Below are 22,474 nucleotides of genomic sequence, written 5' to 3' on the forward strand. Positions count from 1 at the left end.
GTGTATGAGAGGTTGTATAGAGGTGTGAGTGGGTATGCGAGGGTTTCTGTGGATGATGTCATCAGTGATGTCACTGACCTATGTGATGTATATGTGAGGTCATAAGCAGTGCATTGGAGGGGTGCAAGTTATAGTTAGCTTAGGTAACTATAACTGCTAAATTTCACAGTTTATTTTACGAGTGAAACGTGAGCTTATCTATAACGTCCCTGTAACCTTTGTTTTTTCAGTGAATTTACAAGGTTTTTTAAATTTAATTTCCCATCTGTAACTACTGTAGAAGGCTGGCCTGGTTTGTAGTGGGTACCTATGGTATTTACACCTTATACCAGGTCCAGTTATCTCTTATCATTGAAATGTAGTTAGTGTCTATAAGCAAGGCTCCCTAGAGGTAGCTGTGGATAATCAGGCAAGGCTTATCTAGGAGGCATGAAAAGATCATGCAATACCATTGTAGTCACTCACACAGTACTCACACACATGAAAGAAAATACTCAGTGTTACAGAAAATAAAACTTTATTTTGGTAACGCAAATACCATAGAGACTATACTCCCTTAGGAGGTAAGTAATAAACAAATTATATACACTAGTATGCAGAAATAGGCATACAAACAGTTAGAAAACAGTGCAGTTACTGAAAATCACAATAATTAGAAATAGGAATGGGCCTGGGGAAGCACAAACCATATACTAAGAAAGTGGAATACAAAAGTTGGTCTCCCACCTAGGCAAGTGTAGTGTGTAGAGGGGAGCTGGGAGTACTAGAAAACCCCAAAGGTAGGTACTGGAACCCACACCAGTGACCAGGTAAGCAGGAGTAAAACACAGTAACTTTCCCAGAACACACATACAAACGACAAGAGGAATTATGAAACACCCAGAAGGAACTGCAAGTCACAAACAGTGGATTCCTGGACTAGAAGACCTGTGGTAGAAGGGGACCAAGTCTAAGAAGCACAGAAGAGTCCAGGAAGAACATGACCCCCTGCTAACCAGAATGAAGGTGCGAAAGAAGAACCATCAGTGAAGAACAGTCAGTACTGCATCCAAGAAGACAACGTTTGGTTCCTGATTGGTGCAAGTGATGTCCAATGCTCTTACCTCCACCAAAGTTAGACGTGAGGACAGTCGGGGCCACTTAAGTCCACCACCCGTGATGCAGGATCCACGCAGCTCAGCAGGAGAGGGGATCCACGCAGCCGGTCCTTGTTGCAGTAGCTGCCTGCAAAAGCAGGGGAGCGACTCCTTCACCCTAAGGGAGATTCCTTTGCTCTTCTGGTGCAGGCTGAAGACGGGCTGTCCTCCAAAGATGCATGGCTGGGAAACAGTTGCAGTTGCTGGCAGGAGCCAGAGATACAATGTTGCAGAAGGCGTCCTGCTCTTTTGTTGCAGTTTGTAGAGTTCCTGAAGGGTCCAGATGCAGTTTCTTCAGTGAGAAGTTGAAGTAGAGGATGCAGAGGATTCCTGATGGAGTCTTGCAATTCAAATCTGAGGAACCAACCAAAGGAGACACCCTAAATATCCCTGAAAGGGGGTTTGGTCACCTAACCAGGTAAGCACCTATCAGGGGAGGGCTGTGATGTCACCTGCTGGCACTCGACACTCAGATGCTTCCAGAGTTCCCTTCCAACTTTGAATCCAAGATGACAAAACCCAGGGACCATTTGGAGGAGCTCTGAACACCACCCAGAGAGTGGTGATGGCAGGGGAGTGGTCACGCCATTTCCTTTGTCCAGTTTCATGACATAACAGGGACTAGAGGCCCCTGATCCGGTGTAGACTTGTTTTTGCAGGGAGGGCACCAAATGTGCCCTTCAAAGCATTTACAGTGGCTTGGGGAGGCACCCCTCCCAAGCCTGTAAAACCAATTTCCAAAGGGAGAGGGTGTAACAACCCTCTCCCAAAGGAAATCGTTTGTTCTGCCTTCCTGGGCTCGAGCTTTTCAAGCAACAGGATGGCAAAAACCTGTCTGTGAGGTGGTAGCAGCTGTGACTGCCTGGAAAACCTCTGAAGGCTGGAATAGCAATACAGGGGTCCTCTAAGGAGCCCCCGTAGTGCAAGGAATCATACAACCAATGCTTGCAAAAGCCTTGGGGTATGATTCCAACATGTTTGATACCAAACATGCCTATGTTAGGAGTTACTATTATGTAGCTGGACATAGGTAGTGACCTATGTCCAGTACACAGGTAAAATGACATCCCCGCACTCACGAAGTCTGGGAAAATGGTCCTGGATGTTGTGGGGGCACCTCTGCTAATGCAGGGGTGCCCTCACACACAGGTACTTTGCATCCTGCCCTCAGGGCTGGAGGGCCTGCTAGAGGATGGGCTTATAAGTGAACTCGTGCAGTGTAAATGGCAGTGAAAGTGTGCTTGCACCTTGTCATGCAGGGTGCAATGGCAGTCCTGCAGAAGCCTTTGCATGGGCCCCCCATGAGTGGCAAAATATATGCTGCAGCCCATAGTGATCCCCTGGAACCCCAATGCCTGGGTACCTAATTACCGTGTACTTGGGACCTATAAGGTGGCACAAGTATCCCAATTGTGGGTGAAATACTGTGTTAACAGTAACCAACAATCAAATTTAAGGGAGAGAGCATAACTACTGGGGTTCTGGTTAGCAGGCTCCCTGTAGACACAGTCAAACACTCACTGACAAACAGGCCAAAAGTGGGGGTAACCAAGCTAGAAAGAGGCTACTATCTTACAACAATTAACTTTTGACAGTAAGTGTGTTTGTGAGTGAGTGGATATGTGTCTCAGTAGGTCTGTGAGTGGGTATGCGAGTGTCTCAGTGGGTCTGTCAGTGGGTCTGTGACTGGGTGCATGAGCCTGAGTGAGTCTGTGAGTGGGTGCATGAATGTGTGAGTGGGGCTGTGAATGTCTGAATGGGTCTGAGTGGGTGCATACGTGTCTAAGTGGGTCTGTGAGTAAGTCCATGAGTCTGAATGGGTGCGTTAGTCTCTGGGTCTGTGAGTGGGTGCGTGTGAGTGGGTGTGTGTGTCTATGTAGATCCGTGAGTGGGTACATGATGAGTGTGTAGAGTGAGTGCATGGGTTTCTGAGTGTCTGTGAGTGAGTGCAAGAGTCTGAATGGGTTTGTAAGTGGGTGCGTGAGCCTGAGTGCATCTGTGAATGGCTGCCTGAATGTCTGAGTGGACCTGTGAGTGGGTGTCTGAATGTCTGAGCAGGTCTGTGAGTTGGTGCATGAGTGTCTAGTGCATCTGTGAGTGGGTGTGTGGGTGTTCTGTGTGGGTGTGTCCGTACCTGTGTGAGTGTCTCAGACACAAAGTAACCTCACCTGTCCTTTTTATCCAGCAAGAGTCTGCAGTATTGCACAAAATAACTACCCAAGTGGAGTTCTTTCTGCCTCGTTGGTTAATTGTCCATTACGTATTCTACACTACGGCTGAGTAATGGAGCACAAGGAAATGTCCCCAGTGACCTTGTGTAAGTTTTGGTAGTATGCTTGTTCCTGGTGCGTCTTTATCAAGATATGTGATAACATGAATCCTCCTATAGAGAGGCCAATGAGACTGCAAAGACTTAAATCTTCACTTAACCAGGGTCCTTCCTGTTATCTTGCTTCTTTGTTTTGTGGAGATATCCTCACATTTAAGAAAACGTTGCCAAAATCGGCAGGATATGCACTGGGAGACCCTCTCGTAAGCTGTTCATCTTAGCAAGAGGGGGACTACCTTGGCATACTACGAAGGTGGACGGGGTGAGGCTAAGCGGGCAGAGCTTCTAGATGAGTTGCACATTTGCATACTTGTAGCAATTTCAAGGGAGAACCATGGACTCTGCTCTCACCAGGAGAGGACAAGAAAGAACCCACTTGTCACAGCCACATACAGCTTGCGCTCCAATAGATCAACTATGCATTCACCTCCACGAAAGAATATGGAATTGATGAGAAAACCTACTTGCTTTGTCTTCGCTGAACCAGGAGTTAGAATCATTTGTCCTTTACAGAAGTGGAGCACCTGCTATGTATCTATTTGTAAATGCTTCAGGCGAGGTTTAATTTCTGTGAAATGAGCATCAGGGCCAGAACGTTTCGGGAACCCCACTTCCTGGGGCCTGGCCACAACTTACTGGGGAAGGGCGGTCGCGCGGCACTCTCCCTGGGACAATTTCTGACCTGGGGACCAACTCCCATGGGGCACGCCCTTTAAATATTTATATATGTTAGAGAGGGGGGGATGCACTGCTCCCCTCTCTGGGCTGATTTTGGCCTGGGGACCCCATCCCCCAGGGCCTGGCCAAATACAAATTGGGGAGGTGTGTGGCCACCATCATGTCCCCCCCCCCCCCCCCCTTTCACTGGGGCCCGCCTGTGACACCTGTGTGCCCTGGGCACCCAGTGAGCACGACAGGGACCGCAGGGGAGGCTCAAGTCCCCGAGGTCCCAGCCATCTCCCCTCCTCCTGCGAGAGCCGGCATTGCTTTTGTACACCGTGAACTGCTAAACATGCAGCACCTACAGTGCAAGAGCAATCGTTTCATCTCTTTCCTTGCTCGTATCTCTTTGGGCAGGAAAAGAGATAAAACCTCCGCTTCCTGTGGGCGAGAGCACTTTGACAGCTCTCGCTCACTGGAAGCTGAGTGTTTGCTCTGAAGCTCCCGCCAAGTCAGCTCAAACAACTATGTTCCGTGGTGGGCACCCCGGGACATAGCAAGAGCTGACCCTGTGGGTTGGCGGTCCCCAGGGCCATTATTGGCTCCAGGAGATGATCCACATGGCCCACCTCCTTCTGTTTTCAAGGGCCGGCCTCAGGGAGGTGATGGTCCCCGGGGCCTATGTACCCCAGGATGGGGTAGGGGCGCACGCCCCCCCCCCCTCGTTTTTATAAAATAGAGTTGGCCCCAAGGAGGTGGTGGTGACCGGGGTCTTGGGGGATTATTGAGGCCCCTGAGCATAATTAACCTAAGCACCAGGGAGGAGATGTTTCCCGGGGCATAACATGGCCCATGGAGGAATGCCCCTTGGACCATACCCACCTTGGGGCTTAATTAAAAACAAGTGCAGGAGACACTGCTTTTTTCCATTTTTGCTGCAAATTCATTAAATTTGTAAAGTCGCTACAAAAAATGTTAAATAATGTTTTGCTCTGCGCAAGGGGTCCATCTGGGATCCCAAGAACAAGGCTTTGGGGTCAGGGTATTCTTACCCTTGCCCCCCTTTTTTTTGTGCTTGTATTTTTGTGGGAAGCAGAGTCCAGAGATAGCTGGCAAAACTTCCTGATTGAAATGTTGGCAGCCAGTCAGAACTCTGCATTTTCCTTCGTAAGCTCGTTATTCTTTTCGAAGTCGTCAGAGAGGAACTGTGGCCCTAGATATACAAATGTGGATTTCCTTCAATTTCTCAACAACTACTGAACGGATTTACACCTAATAACAAAAAGCACAGTCTGTGAATTGAAATGTAGCTTTCTGCCAAATTTGGTTTAATTCCATCTAGTGCTTCGGGCTGTAGTAGTGTTCAAAACTCCTATGGGAATTAACATGGGAAATGCACTTTTTGTTTTAAACCCTCCCTCTTTTTCTCAGCCCCTGCTTGACGGATCACCCCATAGATTTTCATATGCAACAAAAATTATCGGCATAGTGTCCAAAGCTGTAATACTGTGCCTGGAGTGGTAAATGGCTTTGTCATTTTACAGCTCGGCGAGGATGACACTGTGTCAATCCTATGCTTAAAGATTTTGCTGTACAAATGGCAAAAGACTTTGTCACGATCTAGCTAGGCGGGGATAGCACTGTGCTGATCCTATGCTTAAAAACTTTGCTAGATAAGCAGACATTTGAGGTGAGCAAATCTAGAGTGTCGCTGGTGTTGCATGGTGCTCCTTACTAGAGCGTCTCTCCACCTAAAATTGGGAACTTCCCAGAGTTCTCCTTTGTTTTTTGCATAATTTATGCGTCGCTCTAACCCTGAAAGGGCCTTGGTTTGATATATAAATGTGTATGTAAATATATATATATATATATATATATATATGTATATGTGTGTGTGTGCTAAAGTGGTGTCATAGTCAGGTGCCAAGACCTCAGCTCATGCTGGAAAAAAAAAAAAAAGCATAACAATTCACTGAAAAAGCCAACAGTTACAGTGGCATTATAGTTCGGTATTAGAAGCAGACACAAGCTAATGATAAAAAAACACAGAAGTTGGCACATTTATAGTCTAGTGAACTAACTCACTTGTGTCCCAGCTTTGCATGCTTGCACTGAGAACAGAGGAGAGAATCACAGGGTAGCACGGCAGCAGCAACAACGGGCGGATGAGCACAGATTGCTGCCTGTTGGGAAACAAAGGCGTTTACCTGACTTAGGCCTAGGGCTGCAGTTGGGGAGGCCTGCTGAGGGCCGTGGAAGCATTAGGAGAAACCTGAGAGCTGGCGATTGCCTGTGGACTAGTCCATCTTGGAGTGACCCTGAGAATCTGAGCGAAGCAGGCATATGAGATCCCAACAGTCCAGATGGCAGTGGTAAAGGCAGGTGCCTCTGGGGTGGAAGTGGCCGGTGTTAGGCCGCTGCGACTTGCTTCAACGGAGGGTTACTGCTTCCTGCTCTCTCTTGATGAAAGGCTCTTGGAGCTGAGGTGCTGGGGCTGCTGACAGCCTACAAGTTAAAGGTGTCACCTACTTTAATTGTTGTTTGAATTACCTGCCGTCCCCGACGGCTGCTATTCTCTCTACTATTTAAAAGGGGCAGTAGGGTGCGCAGAGTGCCTCGAAAAGGAAGAATGAAGAACCTATTGTGTGTAGAAATGGTCCGCCTAGGACAGCAGGCTGGAAGTATGGAGTTTCCTGGGCAGGTTGTGCAAACTGCCCCTTCGTTCAATCTGGTTGTCAACCTCAAAGTTAGAATCAGTCATCAAAGCAAATATTTATTATGGTCCGGCAGGACAAAATCAACCTCAGCAACTAGGAGGTGCAAGCAGAGATATTCCAACTCACCTAATCTGCCTCCAAATAATAACAATAACAACAGTGTCACAACTGAGTCCTCTGTGATGGGCCCGGCAACAGGAAATCTGAATCTGGATGCGGGATCTTAGCTTTTACCACCACTCTTGGAAGGTCATGATTAGTCCCGAAGAGCCTCTAGTGCCTCGGGTCCAGCAGTAGCCCAGCCCAGAAAAGCATCGGCCCTACTAATAACTCCACAGAAGAAACTGAATCAACCTGTTCAGTTACTGAGGAATGGCTCTAATTAGCCCCTAAGTTCTGTGATCCTCACAAATTTGAGATCACTCTATAAAAAAGCTACATGGGACCCAGGAAAGGCTGAGGACTCATATTGGTGCAAACTGTTTGCAGCTTCTAGAAATAATGATCCAAGAGGATTCTGGCAATTGGTGAATCACTCCACAGGTGCACGGATGCCAGCCCTCACTTCGAACATCTCGGAAGCCACTTCGGCCACATATCTCCAGGAAATGTACGGGGACCTGAGCATGCCACATGGGGTTCGCGAAAGAGAGCCTTTAATTATGGAGATAACTAGCCCTGCAAGAACTCTATCCATTGGGGACATTAAGAAAATCATTACGACTAGTCATCGGGATGGTGTCCCAGAACCCAATGGTCTGCCCCAGGCAATTTACAAACAGAACTCCCAGTGTTGTGCTAAACACTGACCTGCTTATACAATCATGTCCTTTTAATTCAAGTAATACTGGATAGTTGGCATGGTTCAATTTTGGCCCCAATTCGTAAAGCAGGGAAGGTGACATCTCCTGTGAACTACTGACTGATTGCTGTAACAGATGGGGAGGCAAAATATTTTGCTAAATGCTTTCTTGCTGATTTGATAGTCTAGGCTGAAGCTGGCTCTTTAGTGCCAGTTAATCAGACTGGGTTCATAAAGAAAGTAGGCACTACCACAAACATCTCTATGCTTGCTCTACTAATGGGACAAGCCAGACATTGTTCATCCAGTCTACATTTTTGTTTTGTTGGCTTTAGTTCTGCTTTCGATGCTGTGCAGTGTAACATCTAATGGACTAAGCTGCAAAGCTGGGAAATTCCCCCTACCCTTTTAAGAGTTATACAGTTGCATACTGATACTTGGACAAGAGAAAGGATGGGAAACAGCTGAAGTGTCAACGGAAATACCAACAAATAATGGCATTGAACAGATATGTGTTTTGGTGGAGCTGACACCATTGCCTAATATCAGAAACTCACATTCTCATAAGGCAGAGATCTTCACACTGCCTTTAAAAGTCCAAACGCCTCAAGTGATCCGGGGGGGGGGGGGGGGGGGGGGGATGGAGGTGGCACCAGACTCTGGCCAAAAGAAATATTCTACAGATAACAGGCCTTTGTTTTAAGCAGAATCATGTTATTGCATTTTTAGAAAGGCATCAATACTTAACTGCAAGGTTTAAATAGGTCTATACATATTTAAACATTGACGTCTTTATCAAATAATTGAGAAAAATTCTAAGGGGGGCCCAATGATGATTATTTTTTAACGGGGGGGGCGGCATTAAAAAGTTTGGAGACCATTGTCCTAAGGTGTCTGGATTTAGTTTGTCTCCTGTGCTGTATGCTGATGACCCAGTATTGATTAGCTACACTAAGGTTGGCCTTCAGCCTTTAATCACCACAATGGCTCAGTATGCTACAAAACACGAGCTAAGAGTTCATTTATGTAAAACAAAAACAATGTTAGTAAATGCCAGAAGACATCCAGCACCAGTCTATTATTTGGATGGCTCCGTGTTTGAACCTGTACAAGAATACAAATATTTGGGAGTCATCTTCAAATCTAAAGGATCTTTCGTCAAACTATACAGTGCTTTACAAAGTAGAAACAACACTTGAACTTCTTCTTTTTGCTCCTTGTTGAAAACCCTAAGAGGAATGTCTTTTCAGCCTATCCTGACATTCATGATGGCAAAACATGTACCCGCTCTTACATACAGAATTGAGGTGGTAAGAGGTGGAGCTGACATAATTGATAAAGCTGTAATAAGAACACACCTTTGTTTGTTCAATCTTCCACCAAGTGCCTCTCCAGCGCAAATCTGCCTGGAGTTCGGTCTCCAGAGACAGAAAGTGAGTAGTCTGTGTGTGTTCTTGAAATTCCTGTATAGGATAAACAATGACCCCAGACTTAATTTAAGTAGTATAGTGTGGAAAGCTACAAATTACCCTAGTACTATCGAGGCCCACAACTATTTGTCAGGTGCTCAATACTTTTAAGGCAGAGGAACTCTGGGCTTTAATCCTTTCACCTCTTGCTTTCAAAAGGGTTATCAACTCCACAGGGAATAAGATCTCTCTACTTGATGATAAAGCAGAGCTGTCCAAGAGATCACATGCCTGGATGGTAACTAGCTTTTATGGACTGCTGCAGCCTCAGTTATATTTAGGGGATCTATTTGGACTAAAAACCAAGCTTAAATTGCTAACTTTATGGATGGAGGCTTACAAACCCAATATAATGCACCTGTTTGGAAATGAAGCTCCATGGAAATCAAGGAGAATATGTCATATTGTATGTATTTGTCGTACCCTCATGAAGAAACAAAGGTTTACTGAAGCAGTATTGTATTAGTAACGACATATGTACATACTCCAAGCGTCTCCGAACCATATCATGTTGCGCCCTCTCCATATTGAAGGGCCTACTGCCGGGTAGGAGGGAAGCGGGTCTCTCTCACTCAACCTCATGGACAGAAACCCATTGCTAGAGGTGGGAGAGTGAACCAGTGTATTATCATTGGGCTATGTAGTTCAGTGACCAATTCACTGCCCTTGTCCTTGACAACCCCTCCATTCCACCAGTGGTGAGCATAACCGTTCCTTTTTTAAATCCCACGTTCTTAAAAGCATTAAGCCAGTCATTATGCATTGGGGGTGGGGGGGGGGGGGAGGGGACTTGAGATTAATGTACAGCCAATTTGCCCTCTAGCCAGCAGTATAGCATAGAATAGTATATTCCTCTTATCCCTGCCCCTCACTTCACCTTCATCTGGTAGACCAAACATTATCAAGGGGAGACTGATCGGGATCTCCTGTTTCAAAATACTCTACTTAGTTTTGCACACCTCTTACCAGAAACTGTATACTGATGGACATTCCATGAATATATGCACATCGAACACTCTCTGCAAGCCACACTTTGCACATTTGACTTCCTCCTTCGTCATTTTTGAAAGTCTATAAGGGGAAACAAAGGCTCTGTGTAAAGTAGAGAGATGATTTCTCCTCCACAGGGCAGGCTTAACTACCCTAAACAAGATGTGCATCAATGCTTGCCATTTTTTCTTCTAACTGCTCAAGGGCATATGTTAGACCTGGCAGCTTTTTGGCGTATTTCCACTGTCTTTTTGCCTTCTGACCTGTTTTTGTGGTTTACTGGACTCTGTTTTTGCTAGTTTATTGTCTCTGTGCACTTTACCACTGCTGATCATTGATAAAGTGCAAGTGCTCCCTATGTAAATTGTACTGCTGATTAGTTTATCCATGATTGGCATATTTGATTTGACAGGTAAGTCCCCAGAAAGTGCACTAGAGGTGCCTACGGCCTGTAAATCAAATGCTACTAGTGGGCCTCCAGCACTGATTGTGCCACCCACATAAGTAGTTGTGTAAAAATGGCTCAGACCTGTCACTGCAATGTCTGTGTGTGCACTTTTAAACTGCCAGTTCGATCTGGCAAGTATATCCACTTGCCAGGCCCAAACCTTCCCTTTTGATACATGTAAGGCACCCCTAAGGTAGGCCCTAGGTAGCCCCATGGGCAGGGTGGTGTGACATTGAAAGGTAGGACATGTACTGGTGTGTTCTACATGTCCTAACAGTGAAATATTGCCAAATCTGGGCTTCACTGTTGCAAGGCCTGACTCTCTCATAGGTTAACATGGGGGCTGCCTTTTAAGTGCAGCTTCCTTTTGAGAGCAGATAGAAATATGGAGTTTAGGGTCTCTGAACTCACAATTAAAAAAATATGTCTTTTAGTGAAGTTGCTTTTTGGGTTGCAAGTTTGAAAATTCCACTTTTAGAAAGTAGGCATTTTCTTGCTTAAACCATTCTGTGACTCTGCCTGTTTGTGGATTCCCCATCTGGGTCAGTTTGACAGTAGGGCTGTTTACACCTCTCCTCTAGACAGTGACACAAAAGGAGCTGGACTGAAGCCTGCATTTCCTGTTGAGTCGTCTGAGCTAGACTGGAGGGAGGAGTGGTCACTTGCACCTGAAAGGACTGTGCCTGCTCTCACACAATGCAGTCTCCAACCCCCTGGTGTGTGTCTGGGGCCTGGCCTGCACAAGGAAGGATCATGCAAACACTTGAGACTTTGCTTTGAAATTTGCCAACTTCAAAGACTGAAAGGGATGTAAATATTGGACCCAAAACCCCAGACTTTTAGAAATTTCTGGAATCAAGAGGAACCTCTGCCAAGGAGAAGAGCTGGGGGAGGAGTATTGTCCCTTTGCTGGATTGGCTTGCAGTTGCTGCTTCTGCCTTTAAAAGAGTGCAAAGGTTGAACTTTGCTGTATATCCTGCTTGAGAAAGTTTTCCAAGGGCTTGGAGTAGAGCTCCTGTTTGAAGTCTCAGGGACACTAAAGACTTCAGTTTCATCTGCTTACAGCACTAGGAACTGTGTGTTTTGTGCTGGTCAGGAAGAAAAACCACTTTGCCGCCAACGACGCCGCTGGCCTGCACCGTGACCTGCCGACACCACACGGAGCCGAACTGCCCCGCTTCGCACCGCAACCCTGGTCTCACTGACTCTGCCATCTGATGCCGCCACTGCTTGCACCATGACCTGTGGGCCCCCATTCTGGCATCGCCTTGCTCACACTGCAGCCTGGGCATCCACAATGCCGCTGCTCCTGCTGACACCGGTGCTGCTACCTGCACCGTGGCCTGTGGACACCGCTGGTGAGGTACACTAAGCACCGCCCCGCAGCCCCGTCCAACCAACGCCAGCACCATCGACTCCAGTGTCGTCAACAGACGTCCCTGTCTGCACTGCGACCTGTGGACGGAGCCCGTCCCATGCCGCACTGCCGACTTGGGGAAACCAACGACATCGCTTCAGCAACGTTGATGCTGCCTGCACCGTGACCTGGTGACACCGCACATCTCACCGCCCCGCTTCACACCGCTGCCCTGGTCTCACAGATGCTGCTGGATGCAGTCACCGAGCCGCTGCCTACATTGTGACCTGTGGGCACTGCAGGTCGCATCGTCCCGCTTCGCACAGCAGCCCCGACGCTATTCACGCCAGCGCTCCTGACTTCATCAGCCTGGATATTGATTTGCAACGCATGTGGCTTCAAGGACCCAACAGCCCCCGCACTGAAATCCAGAACAGACGCCAGTGACACCACTCTCCGGATCTCATCAGCAGGATCACAAAGCCCTGCAATTTCAAAGTACTGTTTGCGGGTCTTCCTGACACCGTAGCTGGCCTGTGACGTCGCGGTCAGCCTGAACTGTTGGTTTTGTTGATCACAAAACAGGGATAGCCCCAGGTGGAGCTATCAACTTCAAGGAACTGCATTTTTAAGTTGAATCTTGTAGAATTCATATTTGTATTACTGCATGTTGGATTTTTATCATACTTGGTCTTGTTTTATATAGATATTGGTTATTTTTCGAAAACTTGTGTGGTGTCCTTTTGTAGTGTTTTCTCTTATTACTGTGTGTTATGTGCAAATGCTTTACACATTGCTTCTGAGATAAGCCTGACTGTTTGTGCCAACCTACTAAGGGGGTAAGCAGGGGTTGTCTGAGCTGGGTATCTCCCTTACCCTGACTAGAGTGAGGATGCAAACCGACTGCCAACTAGAGACTCCATTTCTAACATGGCATACTTTCCCCCCAGAGAGCACCTGGTAGCTTAATCTCTTCCTTAGATGCGTCTGAAATTTCCCAATACCAGATTGATAGGCTACTCAGAGGTCCCCCTCACCCCAGGGAGCTATCTTCCAACTGGCTTGATGAACCTATATTAGCCCTGACCTCCTGTGCCCAGCCTTTCAACTGATTATACTTAAGCCTAGAGAGGTTCCCCTCAGTTAAATCTGTGAGCTCCTCCCATGGCAGGAGGGATCCATCCCTGAAAATATCCCCCCAGCACACTATACCTGCCCTCCTGAGGGGAGCTGCCAAAACATCCCCAAGCATTCTGGGGTGCCCAGGGAGTCCCAAATAGGGACCCACTGGCAGTAGTAGTCAATCTTTGCTGCTTGCCTGAGCTTATACCACACCTTTGCCTCATTCGATAATACTTTCAGCTTCACCTTTTTAAAGAATTTGAGGTCACCACATTTATTTATATAAAAATAATCTAGTTCCACCTCTCACAGTGCCTACCATAGTCCTAAACATATCACCAATCACTGAAGAGTCTGTTCAGGTAAAAAGCATTCTAGCATTCCTCAATTGAAATTCCCATGCATAATATTGCAGGTCTGGGAGAGCAAGGCCTCCTTTTTCTCTTCTGCATAGCCTTTTCCATGAGATCTTGGGACCTTTATGAGCCCAAATGAAAGACATTATAGCCTGTTGCAGTTTATCCAAATGCCTATCCATTTGCAGGGGAAAGGAGCTGAATAAAAAGTTCAACTTAGGCAAGATCACCATTTTAATTAAACTGACTCTTCCAGTGATTGTAATAGGGATATGTCCTTCCTTGCATCAACTTGCTACACTCCTCCAAAGCTTCCATAAAATTATCCACTGGAATCTGCTCAATATCCTGCCCGATCATCAATCCTAAGTATCTCAATATACTCTTTGTCTGCCCATGATCTTTTTTCTGATTCCATTATCTTCATTTTCCCTGCGTTAATATGATAGCCTGAAACCGTCCCAAAGCCATCTGCCATACTTAATAGCACTGGAAAGCCCTAGGCAGATCCGAAGTATATAGCAGGAGGTCATCAGCGTACAAGGCCACTTTTTCCCAATCCCTACAACAGAAGGGAGGGTCGAGATACTTTGCCTACTCTTCTATATATAAATCAAACAACAGGGGGGAGAGGGAGCAGCCCTGTCTGGTCCCTCTAGTAATCTTAAATGGCGATGTCATTAACCCATTCACCACTACCCTAGCCATGGGGGCCTGATAAATTAGACTGACAGTTTTACAGAAATTCAAACCTTAATTATATTCCTTAAGGACCGTGTTCAGATAGCTCCAATTGACGCTATTGAAGGCCTTCATTGGATCTAGGGCTATAACAGCTAAAGGTTCTTGATAAATTGTAGCCATATCAATAGCTCCAATCAGGCTAAACGTTAATTTGTTTAAGAATCTATTTCTAATAAACCCTTTCTGATCTAGGTGTATCAGACCATTCAGAACTCCACTTAACCTATCTGCCAATATTTTAGGAAACAGATTATAGTCACTATTTCATAGTGATATTGACCTATAAGATTCACATACTGTCAGGCTTTTCCCATGCTTCAAGATCAGGGAAATAGTCAGCTCATTCCAAGAAGACACTCCCTCCTCAAAAATGTCAGAGAATAGCTGTGAGATGGGCGGCACAGTACATTCTTCTAAGGCTATATACAGCTCCACAGGGATGCCATCTGGACCTACTGCTTTCCCTGTCTCATTCCCTCTCAAAACCACTCCTATTTCCTCCTGAGAGATTGGTTTATTCAGCGCAACCTGCTCCTCCTTTGTCAAGCTCGGAAGAATACCCATCCCCAACCATTCCCCAACCTCCTCCTCACTCACCAAAGTCTCCTCTGTATAAAACTTGGAAAAGAACTTCTGAAAGGCATCCTTAGTATCCTCTGGGCTGCTAAGCTTAACCGCAGACTGATCCAACACAACTTCCTTAATACAGTTCCGCACTTGCTCCCTCTTGCTCTTCCAAGCTAACAATCTCCCCGCACTCTCTCCATATTCAAAACGAGCAAGTCTGCTTCTTTACCATTTTTTAGCAACCCTAGATTGCAATACCCCCTCCATCTGCTTCCTCAGCTGATTGGCCCTATTCTCCAACTCCTGACTTCCCCCTTTTTCTACCTTCTCCATTAATTGGTTATCACATTGTAATAATTCCTGCTCTGTGAGGCTTATTTCATTCGTAATTACTTATTCCTATGGCTGGTGAGATTCAAACAGTTCTCCCTAATGAAGGCTTTAAATGTGTTCCAAACTATAGCCGTGGAAGCTGACCCCAAGTTGGCCTTAAAAAAACTGCTGTGTCTCTTTGCGCAGATGGGACGCCACCCCCTCATGAAAGAGCAAAGTGCGATCCAGGGTCCATCTACTCAGGCCTATATCTTGGGACAGATTTATCTTTAACACCACGGCTGCGTGGTCTGAAAGATGAGCTGTTGCATAAGCTATATCCTCAAGTAAGCCACAGAGCACTTGGTCCACTAAAAAGTAATCAATCTGGGAGGCATGGCTGTACTTTTTTATTGTAGTAAGAGAATCCCTTTTTCGCACCCGCTGTTTGCCTCCACAGATCACGCAGAACAAACTCTTCCATCATCCTTTTGAGATATTGTTGAGACTTCGGGGTGCCTACTGAGCTTCAATTTGTTGATCTATCTAGTTTATTATCTAAGACCACATTGAAATCTCCGACCATTATAATTGGATCATGGAATTCTAATACATGGGAGAAAACCATTCTAAGCGGCTCAATGTCTTCACAGTTCGGACCATAGAAACCTACCAACATGACTCTCCTGCTACAAATCTGGAGTTCAACTATGATCCATCTCCCCATCTTATCAGACACCGTCTCCAACAATACTGCATTAACCTGATGTTTGAACAATATTGCGACCCCCTTTAGTATTGAAGTCATGCCCTGTACAGGCAAAGCATTGCAACTATTTCTGAGTTTTGAATAACTTTACACTTTCTTCCTTAGTTAAATGGGTTTCTTGCAAAATTAGTATGTGGTTGGAGAGTCCTTTAGGAACTGCAAAACCCTATTGCTTCTCCCCTTAGACCATAGGCCATTAACATTCCAAGACATTTGGATTACCCTATCACTGCCCTCCCCCCTCCCCCTCGCTTCCATTAGTTTTATTCAGTTAGATACTTGCTCACTGAGGTGTATGAGGTTTTTTTTGTTTTTGTTTTTTTTCTTCTTCCCGTATGCTCCCCACCCTGTGCCTGCTTTATCCCCTCTACCGGACCCTCCCTCCCCATTACTTGTGAGCTGAAGTAGGCCCAATTTTTAGAGTGCTCATAGGACCCTCTGGCCTATATATCTATGCAAATAGTAGCCCTTCACTTATCAGTGCTTTCATTTTTCATGGCCTCCAGTAAGTCATCCGCTGCAGCCTGGTCTCTTATATTGTACATCTTATTATTGTACATCACTCGAAGATGAGCTGGGAATTTAAGTTGCACCACTGCTCCAAGTTTTCTGAATTCCTCCAGTCGTCTCCCCAGCTCCCACTGCCTATTCAACGTTTCCCTAGACAGGTCTGACCTGATCTCGAAGGAGAACTCCTCTCCTCTCCGCTCTGAAATTTAAATTTTAATGCCTCTGTCAGTATTTTTTGTTTAGAAGATATGGCTGAAAATATAGTAGAATCTTATGTGTCTTTTTTTACTATCAGGATTCCTCCTTAACGGGCCTCTGTGGATCCTCTGGGTGTTACCTGCAATTTCTGCCTTACTCTCCTCCAATGATACTGCATTCTTAATAAGAAAGGCTATAAACATTTTAATATCCACTCCCTCTGGGACATTCAAAATTCTCAGATTGTTCCTTCTGGAATTATTTTCCAGCTGTTCTAACTTCTGATGTAAATCGCGCTTGCTCCCTTTAAACAGTTGAATTTCCTCTTTATTCTTTGAGTTCCTCTTTCATAGTGCTGACTGACTCCTCCAGAGCATGAGTTCTGATGGCCAAGAGATCAAATTTATTTTTCAAGGTCATACAAGCCACCCTTATCTCTCCTTGGTTCACTTTGGAGATCGCAATTTTTTTAAATATTGTCTGAAAGTGTTACAAACATAGCCTCCAGTGAGGCGTTTACAGAAGGGGGCACCTGGCCTATATTCTCTATATACTCTGCGGCTAACAGAGTCAGCAGGCCTGATACCCAAGAGTCAAATATTATAGTGGAACTTTTGTCCAGATTTGGTCTGACCCTAAGTAAGGATAAACTGCCCTCCACTTCCATCGTTTTTGCCCCTTCATCACTTTCCAGGCTTTGAGCCGCAAAAAACCTGTCCTCTGGGTTTTGTTTGATTGAAGTAGCGGCTCTGCAATTCATTACTATTGGTAAGGCCTTAAAATACACCCTCAAGGATGGGGTAACTCTGGTTCTAGAGATGGTGAGTTTTTTTTGTCTGCCTTTGCCCCCCAGACAGCCTTTTTTTGTAGCTCTTGGCCCTCTCCCCCAATTAGAACTGTATTTTCCTCCAAATGCAGACCAGGGAGGCCTCCTACTGTTTTCTGATTACCTTTTGTCACCTTTCTTGAGGTCGAGGCTGCCTCCCCCACCATTTGCCACCTTATTGCAGTTTCATCGTCCCCTGTTGCACAACAATCCTTTTTTCAGCTTTCACTCCCTTCACTGGCCTTCCACTCTCCTCTGCAGCATTCCCGGTGCCTGTGCTGACTCTGCTAGCTCTTTCCCGAAGGGAAATGTGTGCTGCTGTGCTCCGACTCTTCCGGAGCTCCAGTGCGGCACGACACCAGCTCGCGGGACCGCATACACCACTCCCAAGGCCCTTCGACCTCCCCGCAAGCTGCCACCCACAGCGCCGAATGTTGTTGGAAACTGCTACACACAACTTAGAGCGTCGCCGTCAGGAATGCTGACCAGGAGGTCTAGGTAAGCGCTTTAGCGAGCTGCTGTAACACCGCCTGCCATGTTCTCCTTGATTCACCCTGACATACAAACGTACATGTTGGCAGGCGGTTATAACCTGCCCACGAGGAAAAGATGTGATGTTTATTGGGAAGTTTCTTAAGTTTATTCAAAATGCAGAGTCCAAACTAATAAGGATCAAAACAGAAGGGTTCTTATGATTTGTCAATGCCTATCACTAATTAAGCATCTGCAATTGGTTTAATATAGTATTATTGCAGTGCAGGCAGGAGGAGATGCTATAAATATTTAAGGGCCAGCATGCTTATTTTGTGACAACATGGTATTTAGTTATGCAGAGATGATATTTGATGATGTCTGATCAAGCACATCATTTAGGAAATTGTCACCTTAAAGCACTTAGCACTTTCTAGTATTTTTAGTTGTCAGGTCAAGCATATCATGGAGGAAATCAGCATCTTAAGGCACTTAGCACTTTTCAATTAAAAAATAAAGCTGGTACAGACTTGATATCATACATAAAAGGTGAAAGTAATTGTCATTGCATTTAGCATTTGTTAGAATTATGCAATAATAGCTACTACGCAACTTCTGATCAATGATTTAAATCTTAATATTTAGTTTTTTTTTGACTCTGTGCTTTTAATGATTGTAAGAACAATTAACTGAAATTCTTCTACAAGTTGTGGCCCATCATGTACTGCGTATAACCTGGCATAATAAATCACTCATTTCAAATTGTGGCAGGGAAGTGCTGGAGAGTTCCATCAATATGTTCATAGTTTTTGTACCATATCAATCCATATAGTTCTGAGGAAAACACCACCAAAGCGAAAACCAAGGGCCCCATGGCCAGACAATGTAAGAAGTTTTGTGGGCAATGATTCTCTATGCCTGGACAGTTTGATTGTGATCGTCTGACCATATTGCCTTCCACCTGTTGTGTCCTCTCTAGCAACTGCTCAGATACTATGATGTCCTACTCCAATGACTAGTGCCCAGTTCAAGTCCACGTTTTGAGTTGTTTTCATGTGAACGGAGCCAGAGGCTGTAAAAGCTGATCCACGGTGACACATTACTTGAGGTACCCGATGCTAGGCTACCAGTGACTCCAGTTTCCCTTACAGATATCTCCAAGGTAAGAGCAAACCCTGTTCTTCACATAAACTGTCATGTGATGAAGCCTGTGATACAAGGGAATGAATGACTGCTTTTATCTCATTTTCTTTCTGAATTTGGATTGTCAGGGAACCTGCACTGAAATATCTTACACTGTCAGCATGCTGCTAGACATAAGTGACATGATTAATACTTTCAAGGATACAGTTAAATCCTCTAAATGAAGCAAGACTACGTTTTCAGTGCTTATTGAAAATCAGTACACCTTGCTGGCTAATATATTTGCACTTGAGCAAACAATCGGGAACATTATTTATTTAATTATTATTTTACGTCTGTTGGGTCCAAGGACCATGCAGGTGGAGGGACTGAGCGCTTCTTGAATGCTCTGAAGGGTACCATGATAGCTGGATTAAGACAGTGGTTCCCAACCTGTAGTCCGGGGGACCCCTGGGGGTCCGCAAAGCCTCCTCAGGGGGTCAGCGGCTGCTTAGAAAATTTAATAATATTAACAGATTAGGTCCCCAGCTTTCAGTAATGACTCATTTGGGGGGTCCCCAGATTCCAATAATGATTCAGTAGGGGTCCCTGGGTCCCAGTACAGATAAAGTGGGAGTCCACAGAAGTCAAAAGGTTGGGCACCAGTGGATTAAGGGGTTGAGGGGCTCAAAGTTCTGGTGCTGCTTGTTTTGCTAACACTGATTCGCCATGCATCATTCGATGAATGTCTGCATTAATACCATGCACAAACCGCTAATAACAATGAATTTAGGATTAAAAAATTATTTAATGTTTTATATCAAAATATTTGTATTAAGTGAGCATAACAATGGGAAACTAGTTTACCACAATACACATCCAAATACCACTGCCGTCAACTTGTTATGCGATAGAGTGCTATGTTCAGATGTGCCCAGAGAGTGGAAGAAGAGAGATGAGACAAAAAGCTAAAGGAAAAGAAAGAAATCAAAGTAAACTACCCACATAGTCTGTCAGAACTCCCAACCACCAGAGAAGCCCCCCTCACTGCTCACAGTTCTATAGTTTTATCAATAGCCACCATCAGCTTGCACCAAAGTCCAAGATTTCTGAAGAAGTCTAAGCCGTTTTCATGTGTGTAAATAGGTACTTCTTTCCTTGATGTTCCGCCTGTAACTTTGCAGGAACACTCGCTCATCACACCAGATCGTATTGAGATGAGAACTGAAGAGATAATTTCTTTCATGCTTGGGGAATCTGAGAAGAGGAGTGCAAAGACTCAGCTGTTGCCGACTTGCTGAAAGTCGAGGAGATTGTCTGCACCTCTGCATATTGGATAAAACACTCGAGAAGGCAGGTAAATGTGTTACTGTGTTTCAAGAGCGAATATGGAAAATGGAGCAGAATATGATTTAGTAGTTACTTGTGGAAGGCTGTGTGGACCATACAGTGGTGTGGATCAAGGAACTATGGTCCTTTCAGCATGGAACCACAGTCGCAGTGCTGCATTTACAAAACCATATAGCTCTGGACAGTGTGAAAAGGGAAGCAAATACACAGGATGTTGGGGAGAACTTTATGGAGATAGTTTAGAATTTTTTTGTTACTCATTTGCTGGTCTAATTTACCAGGCTCCACAATTGTGTACAAAGTCTATGGGCTTCAGAGTAGATCTTCAACCCCCAATGATTTATTTATTAGTACCTATAGCATATACAGCATTGCACATTCATATTTGTTTGCAAGTAATGATTTGTTTAATCTTCCCCAAGAGCATATACAACACCCACAAATATATGGACTGTGGAACACAGTTCCTGCCTGTAATAGAAAGCATGATTTTATTTCTAATTTAGATTATCCAGGCTTGTGAACTGTGATTTGGAGTAGAAAATTAAGGATGGAGAAATCAACATTATTGCTGTTATGTGCAGTCCATGCTTAAAAAAGCCAAACCTGCATCAAGGTGTAACTGCAGCCTGGAGGCAATTGATTACTGAAATGTTCTGATGGTACTATGGAAATTAATTTAAAATGCAAAGAACATCGTGTCCTGTGTACGTGGTTTCTCAACCTGAAAGGTGAAAGTTTTCCTGTGAGGCCCCACCAGACACATGGTAACCCTTGTAGGGAAAGCCTTCGTATTCCCTAGCCTTAAGGCAGTTAAGGGCATATTTAGGGGGGTAGCTGGACTGCACCTACATTACATTCTGACACGGTTTCTTTTTCCTTTCTTGTGGGTATAGTGTTTTTGTGTGAAACCTGCTCAATTTATTTCCAAAAAAGTCATTTTTGGGGATGCTAAGTATGATGGCTATCTGAGTATTATGAACAATAGTTGAGGGGTTTATTTTTTAGCTTCCCTGTCTTTTTCTCTTGTTCTTTCCCTGATCTCTGCCCTGTCCTCCTTTCACTGATATTACCATTCTGTTATGGAAAATAGTTTTGGTTTATTTAGGCATATGATGCTCTTCAAAAGATCAAAAACGGTACTGATGACCATATTTGTTAACAGGCTGGGTTCATGTGACCTTTGTGGGCAATCAGTTTTACCTCTGTGGTGGATATTGTCTATTGAGGTCAGGTTTCGTCAGACCTGGGATTTGGTGTTCTCTTTTAATAAAGAGGTTTATTGAAATTGTAAGCACTAAATGCACACTTCTCAAGACTAAAAATAATGTATCTGCTGGATGCTTGAGGTATGAACATTGAAGCAATTGGAACATACACAAAGAATAAAATACCAAAACACTTGCCATCAGTTGCAGATTACATTGAACAAGCATGTCACATGCATTTTCAGTGGTTAAATATCAACTAAAATCTATTTTATTATTCATGTTGAGGCTATCTGATACTCCTTTTATATTTACTTTTTTATTTTAGGAAATGGATAGAAAAGACAGCCAGAAACCGATTATTGAAAGCAATAATCTGTCAGACCTCAAAGAAGAGAACACCAATATTACAAAAGAAGACAGTGCCTCCTCTTCACTTAAAAATCCAGAAAACATGGAGGAACCCGACCTACCGCAATTTCAGATGGGACAAACAAAAGTTGATGATATGCGCTTTATGGTTGTATGCACTAACTGGTACTAGTGATAATTCTTATGTGAGATTACATTTTTTGGTGATTCTGTTTGCAGCGCTTTACTTCTGATGTTCGGTTATTGGACATTGCTGTGTCATGGACGCACATCGGCAATCCAAAAGTAAGGGGCTTTAAAAATGTTTGCATGTGGTTAATGATTGTAGGATGCCTTCGTTAGAAAGACAAAATAAACGCTGTGTTATAATCATGTTAATTCTCCTCCTGAAAAGCGGTTTGCCTTGTGGGGAAAGCAGATGTCAACATCTTTGTGTATTAATGAAGGAAGCTTGCTTGGTTTTAAACTGTGATCTCACTGGAGCACTACCTTGCAAAGACAGCAGCCTTCTCTAGTTTTCTTGGTGTCCATTGAAATCTGTACAAAGGCTGCCAGCATTTGACGTAGCATGTTTGTCCTCTAGAACACGTGTTGACTCTTTTACTTAGTGTTCTCTGGTTTGTAACCTGATATATTTAT

The 22,474-nt window shown here is 44.7% G+C and overlaps 1 long non-coding RNA gene across 1 annotated transcript in view; it reads left to right on the plus strand.

Moving 5' to 3' along the window:
* LOC138247254 (uncharacterized) overlaps positions 1–22,207 on the plus strand; it is a 34,704-nt gene extending 12,497 nt beyond the window's left edge. Inside the window, exons 2-4 of the long non-coding RNA XR_011194390.1 lie at positions 18,763–18,945; positions 20,090–20,262; positions 21,792–22,207. This is a non-coding gene — a long non-coding RNA (uncharacterized lncRNA). The remainder of the gene's footprint in view (positions 1–18,762; positions 18,946–20,089; positions 20,263–21,791) is intronic.
* Positions 22,208–22,474: the final 267 nt, after the last annotated feature.

The sequence above is a fragment of the Pleurodeles waltl genome, chromosome 7 (assembly GCF_031143425.1).
Source record: "Pleurodeles waltl isolate 20211129_DDA chromosome 7, aPleWal1.hap1.20221129, whole genome shotgun sequence".
Lineage (NCBI taxonomy): Eukaryota > Metazoa > Chordata > Amphibia > Caudata > Salamandridae > Pleurodeles > Pleurodeles waltl.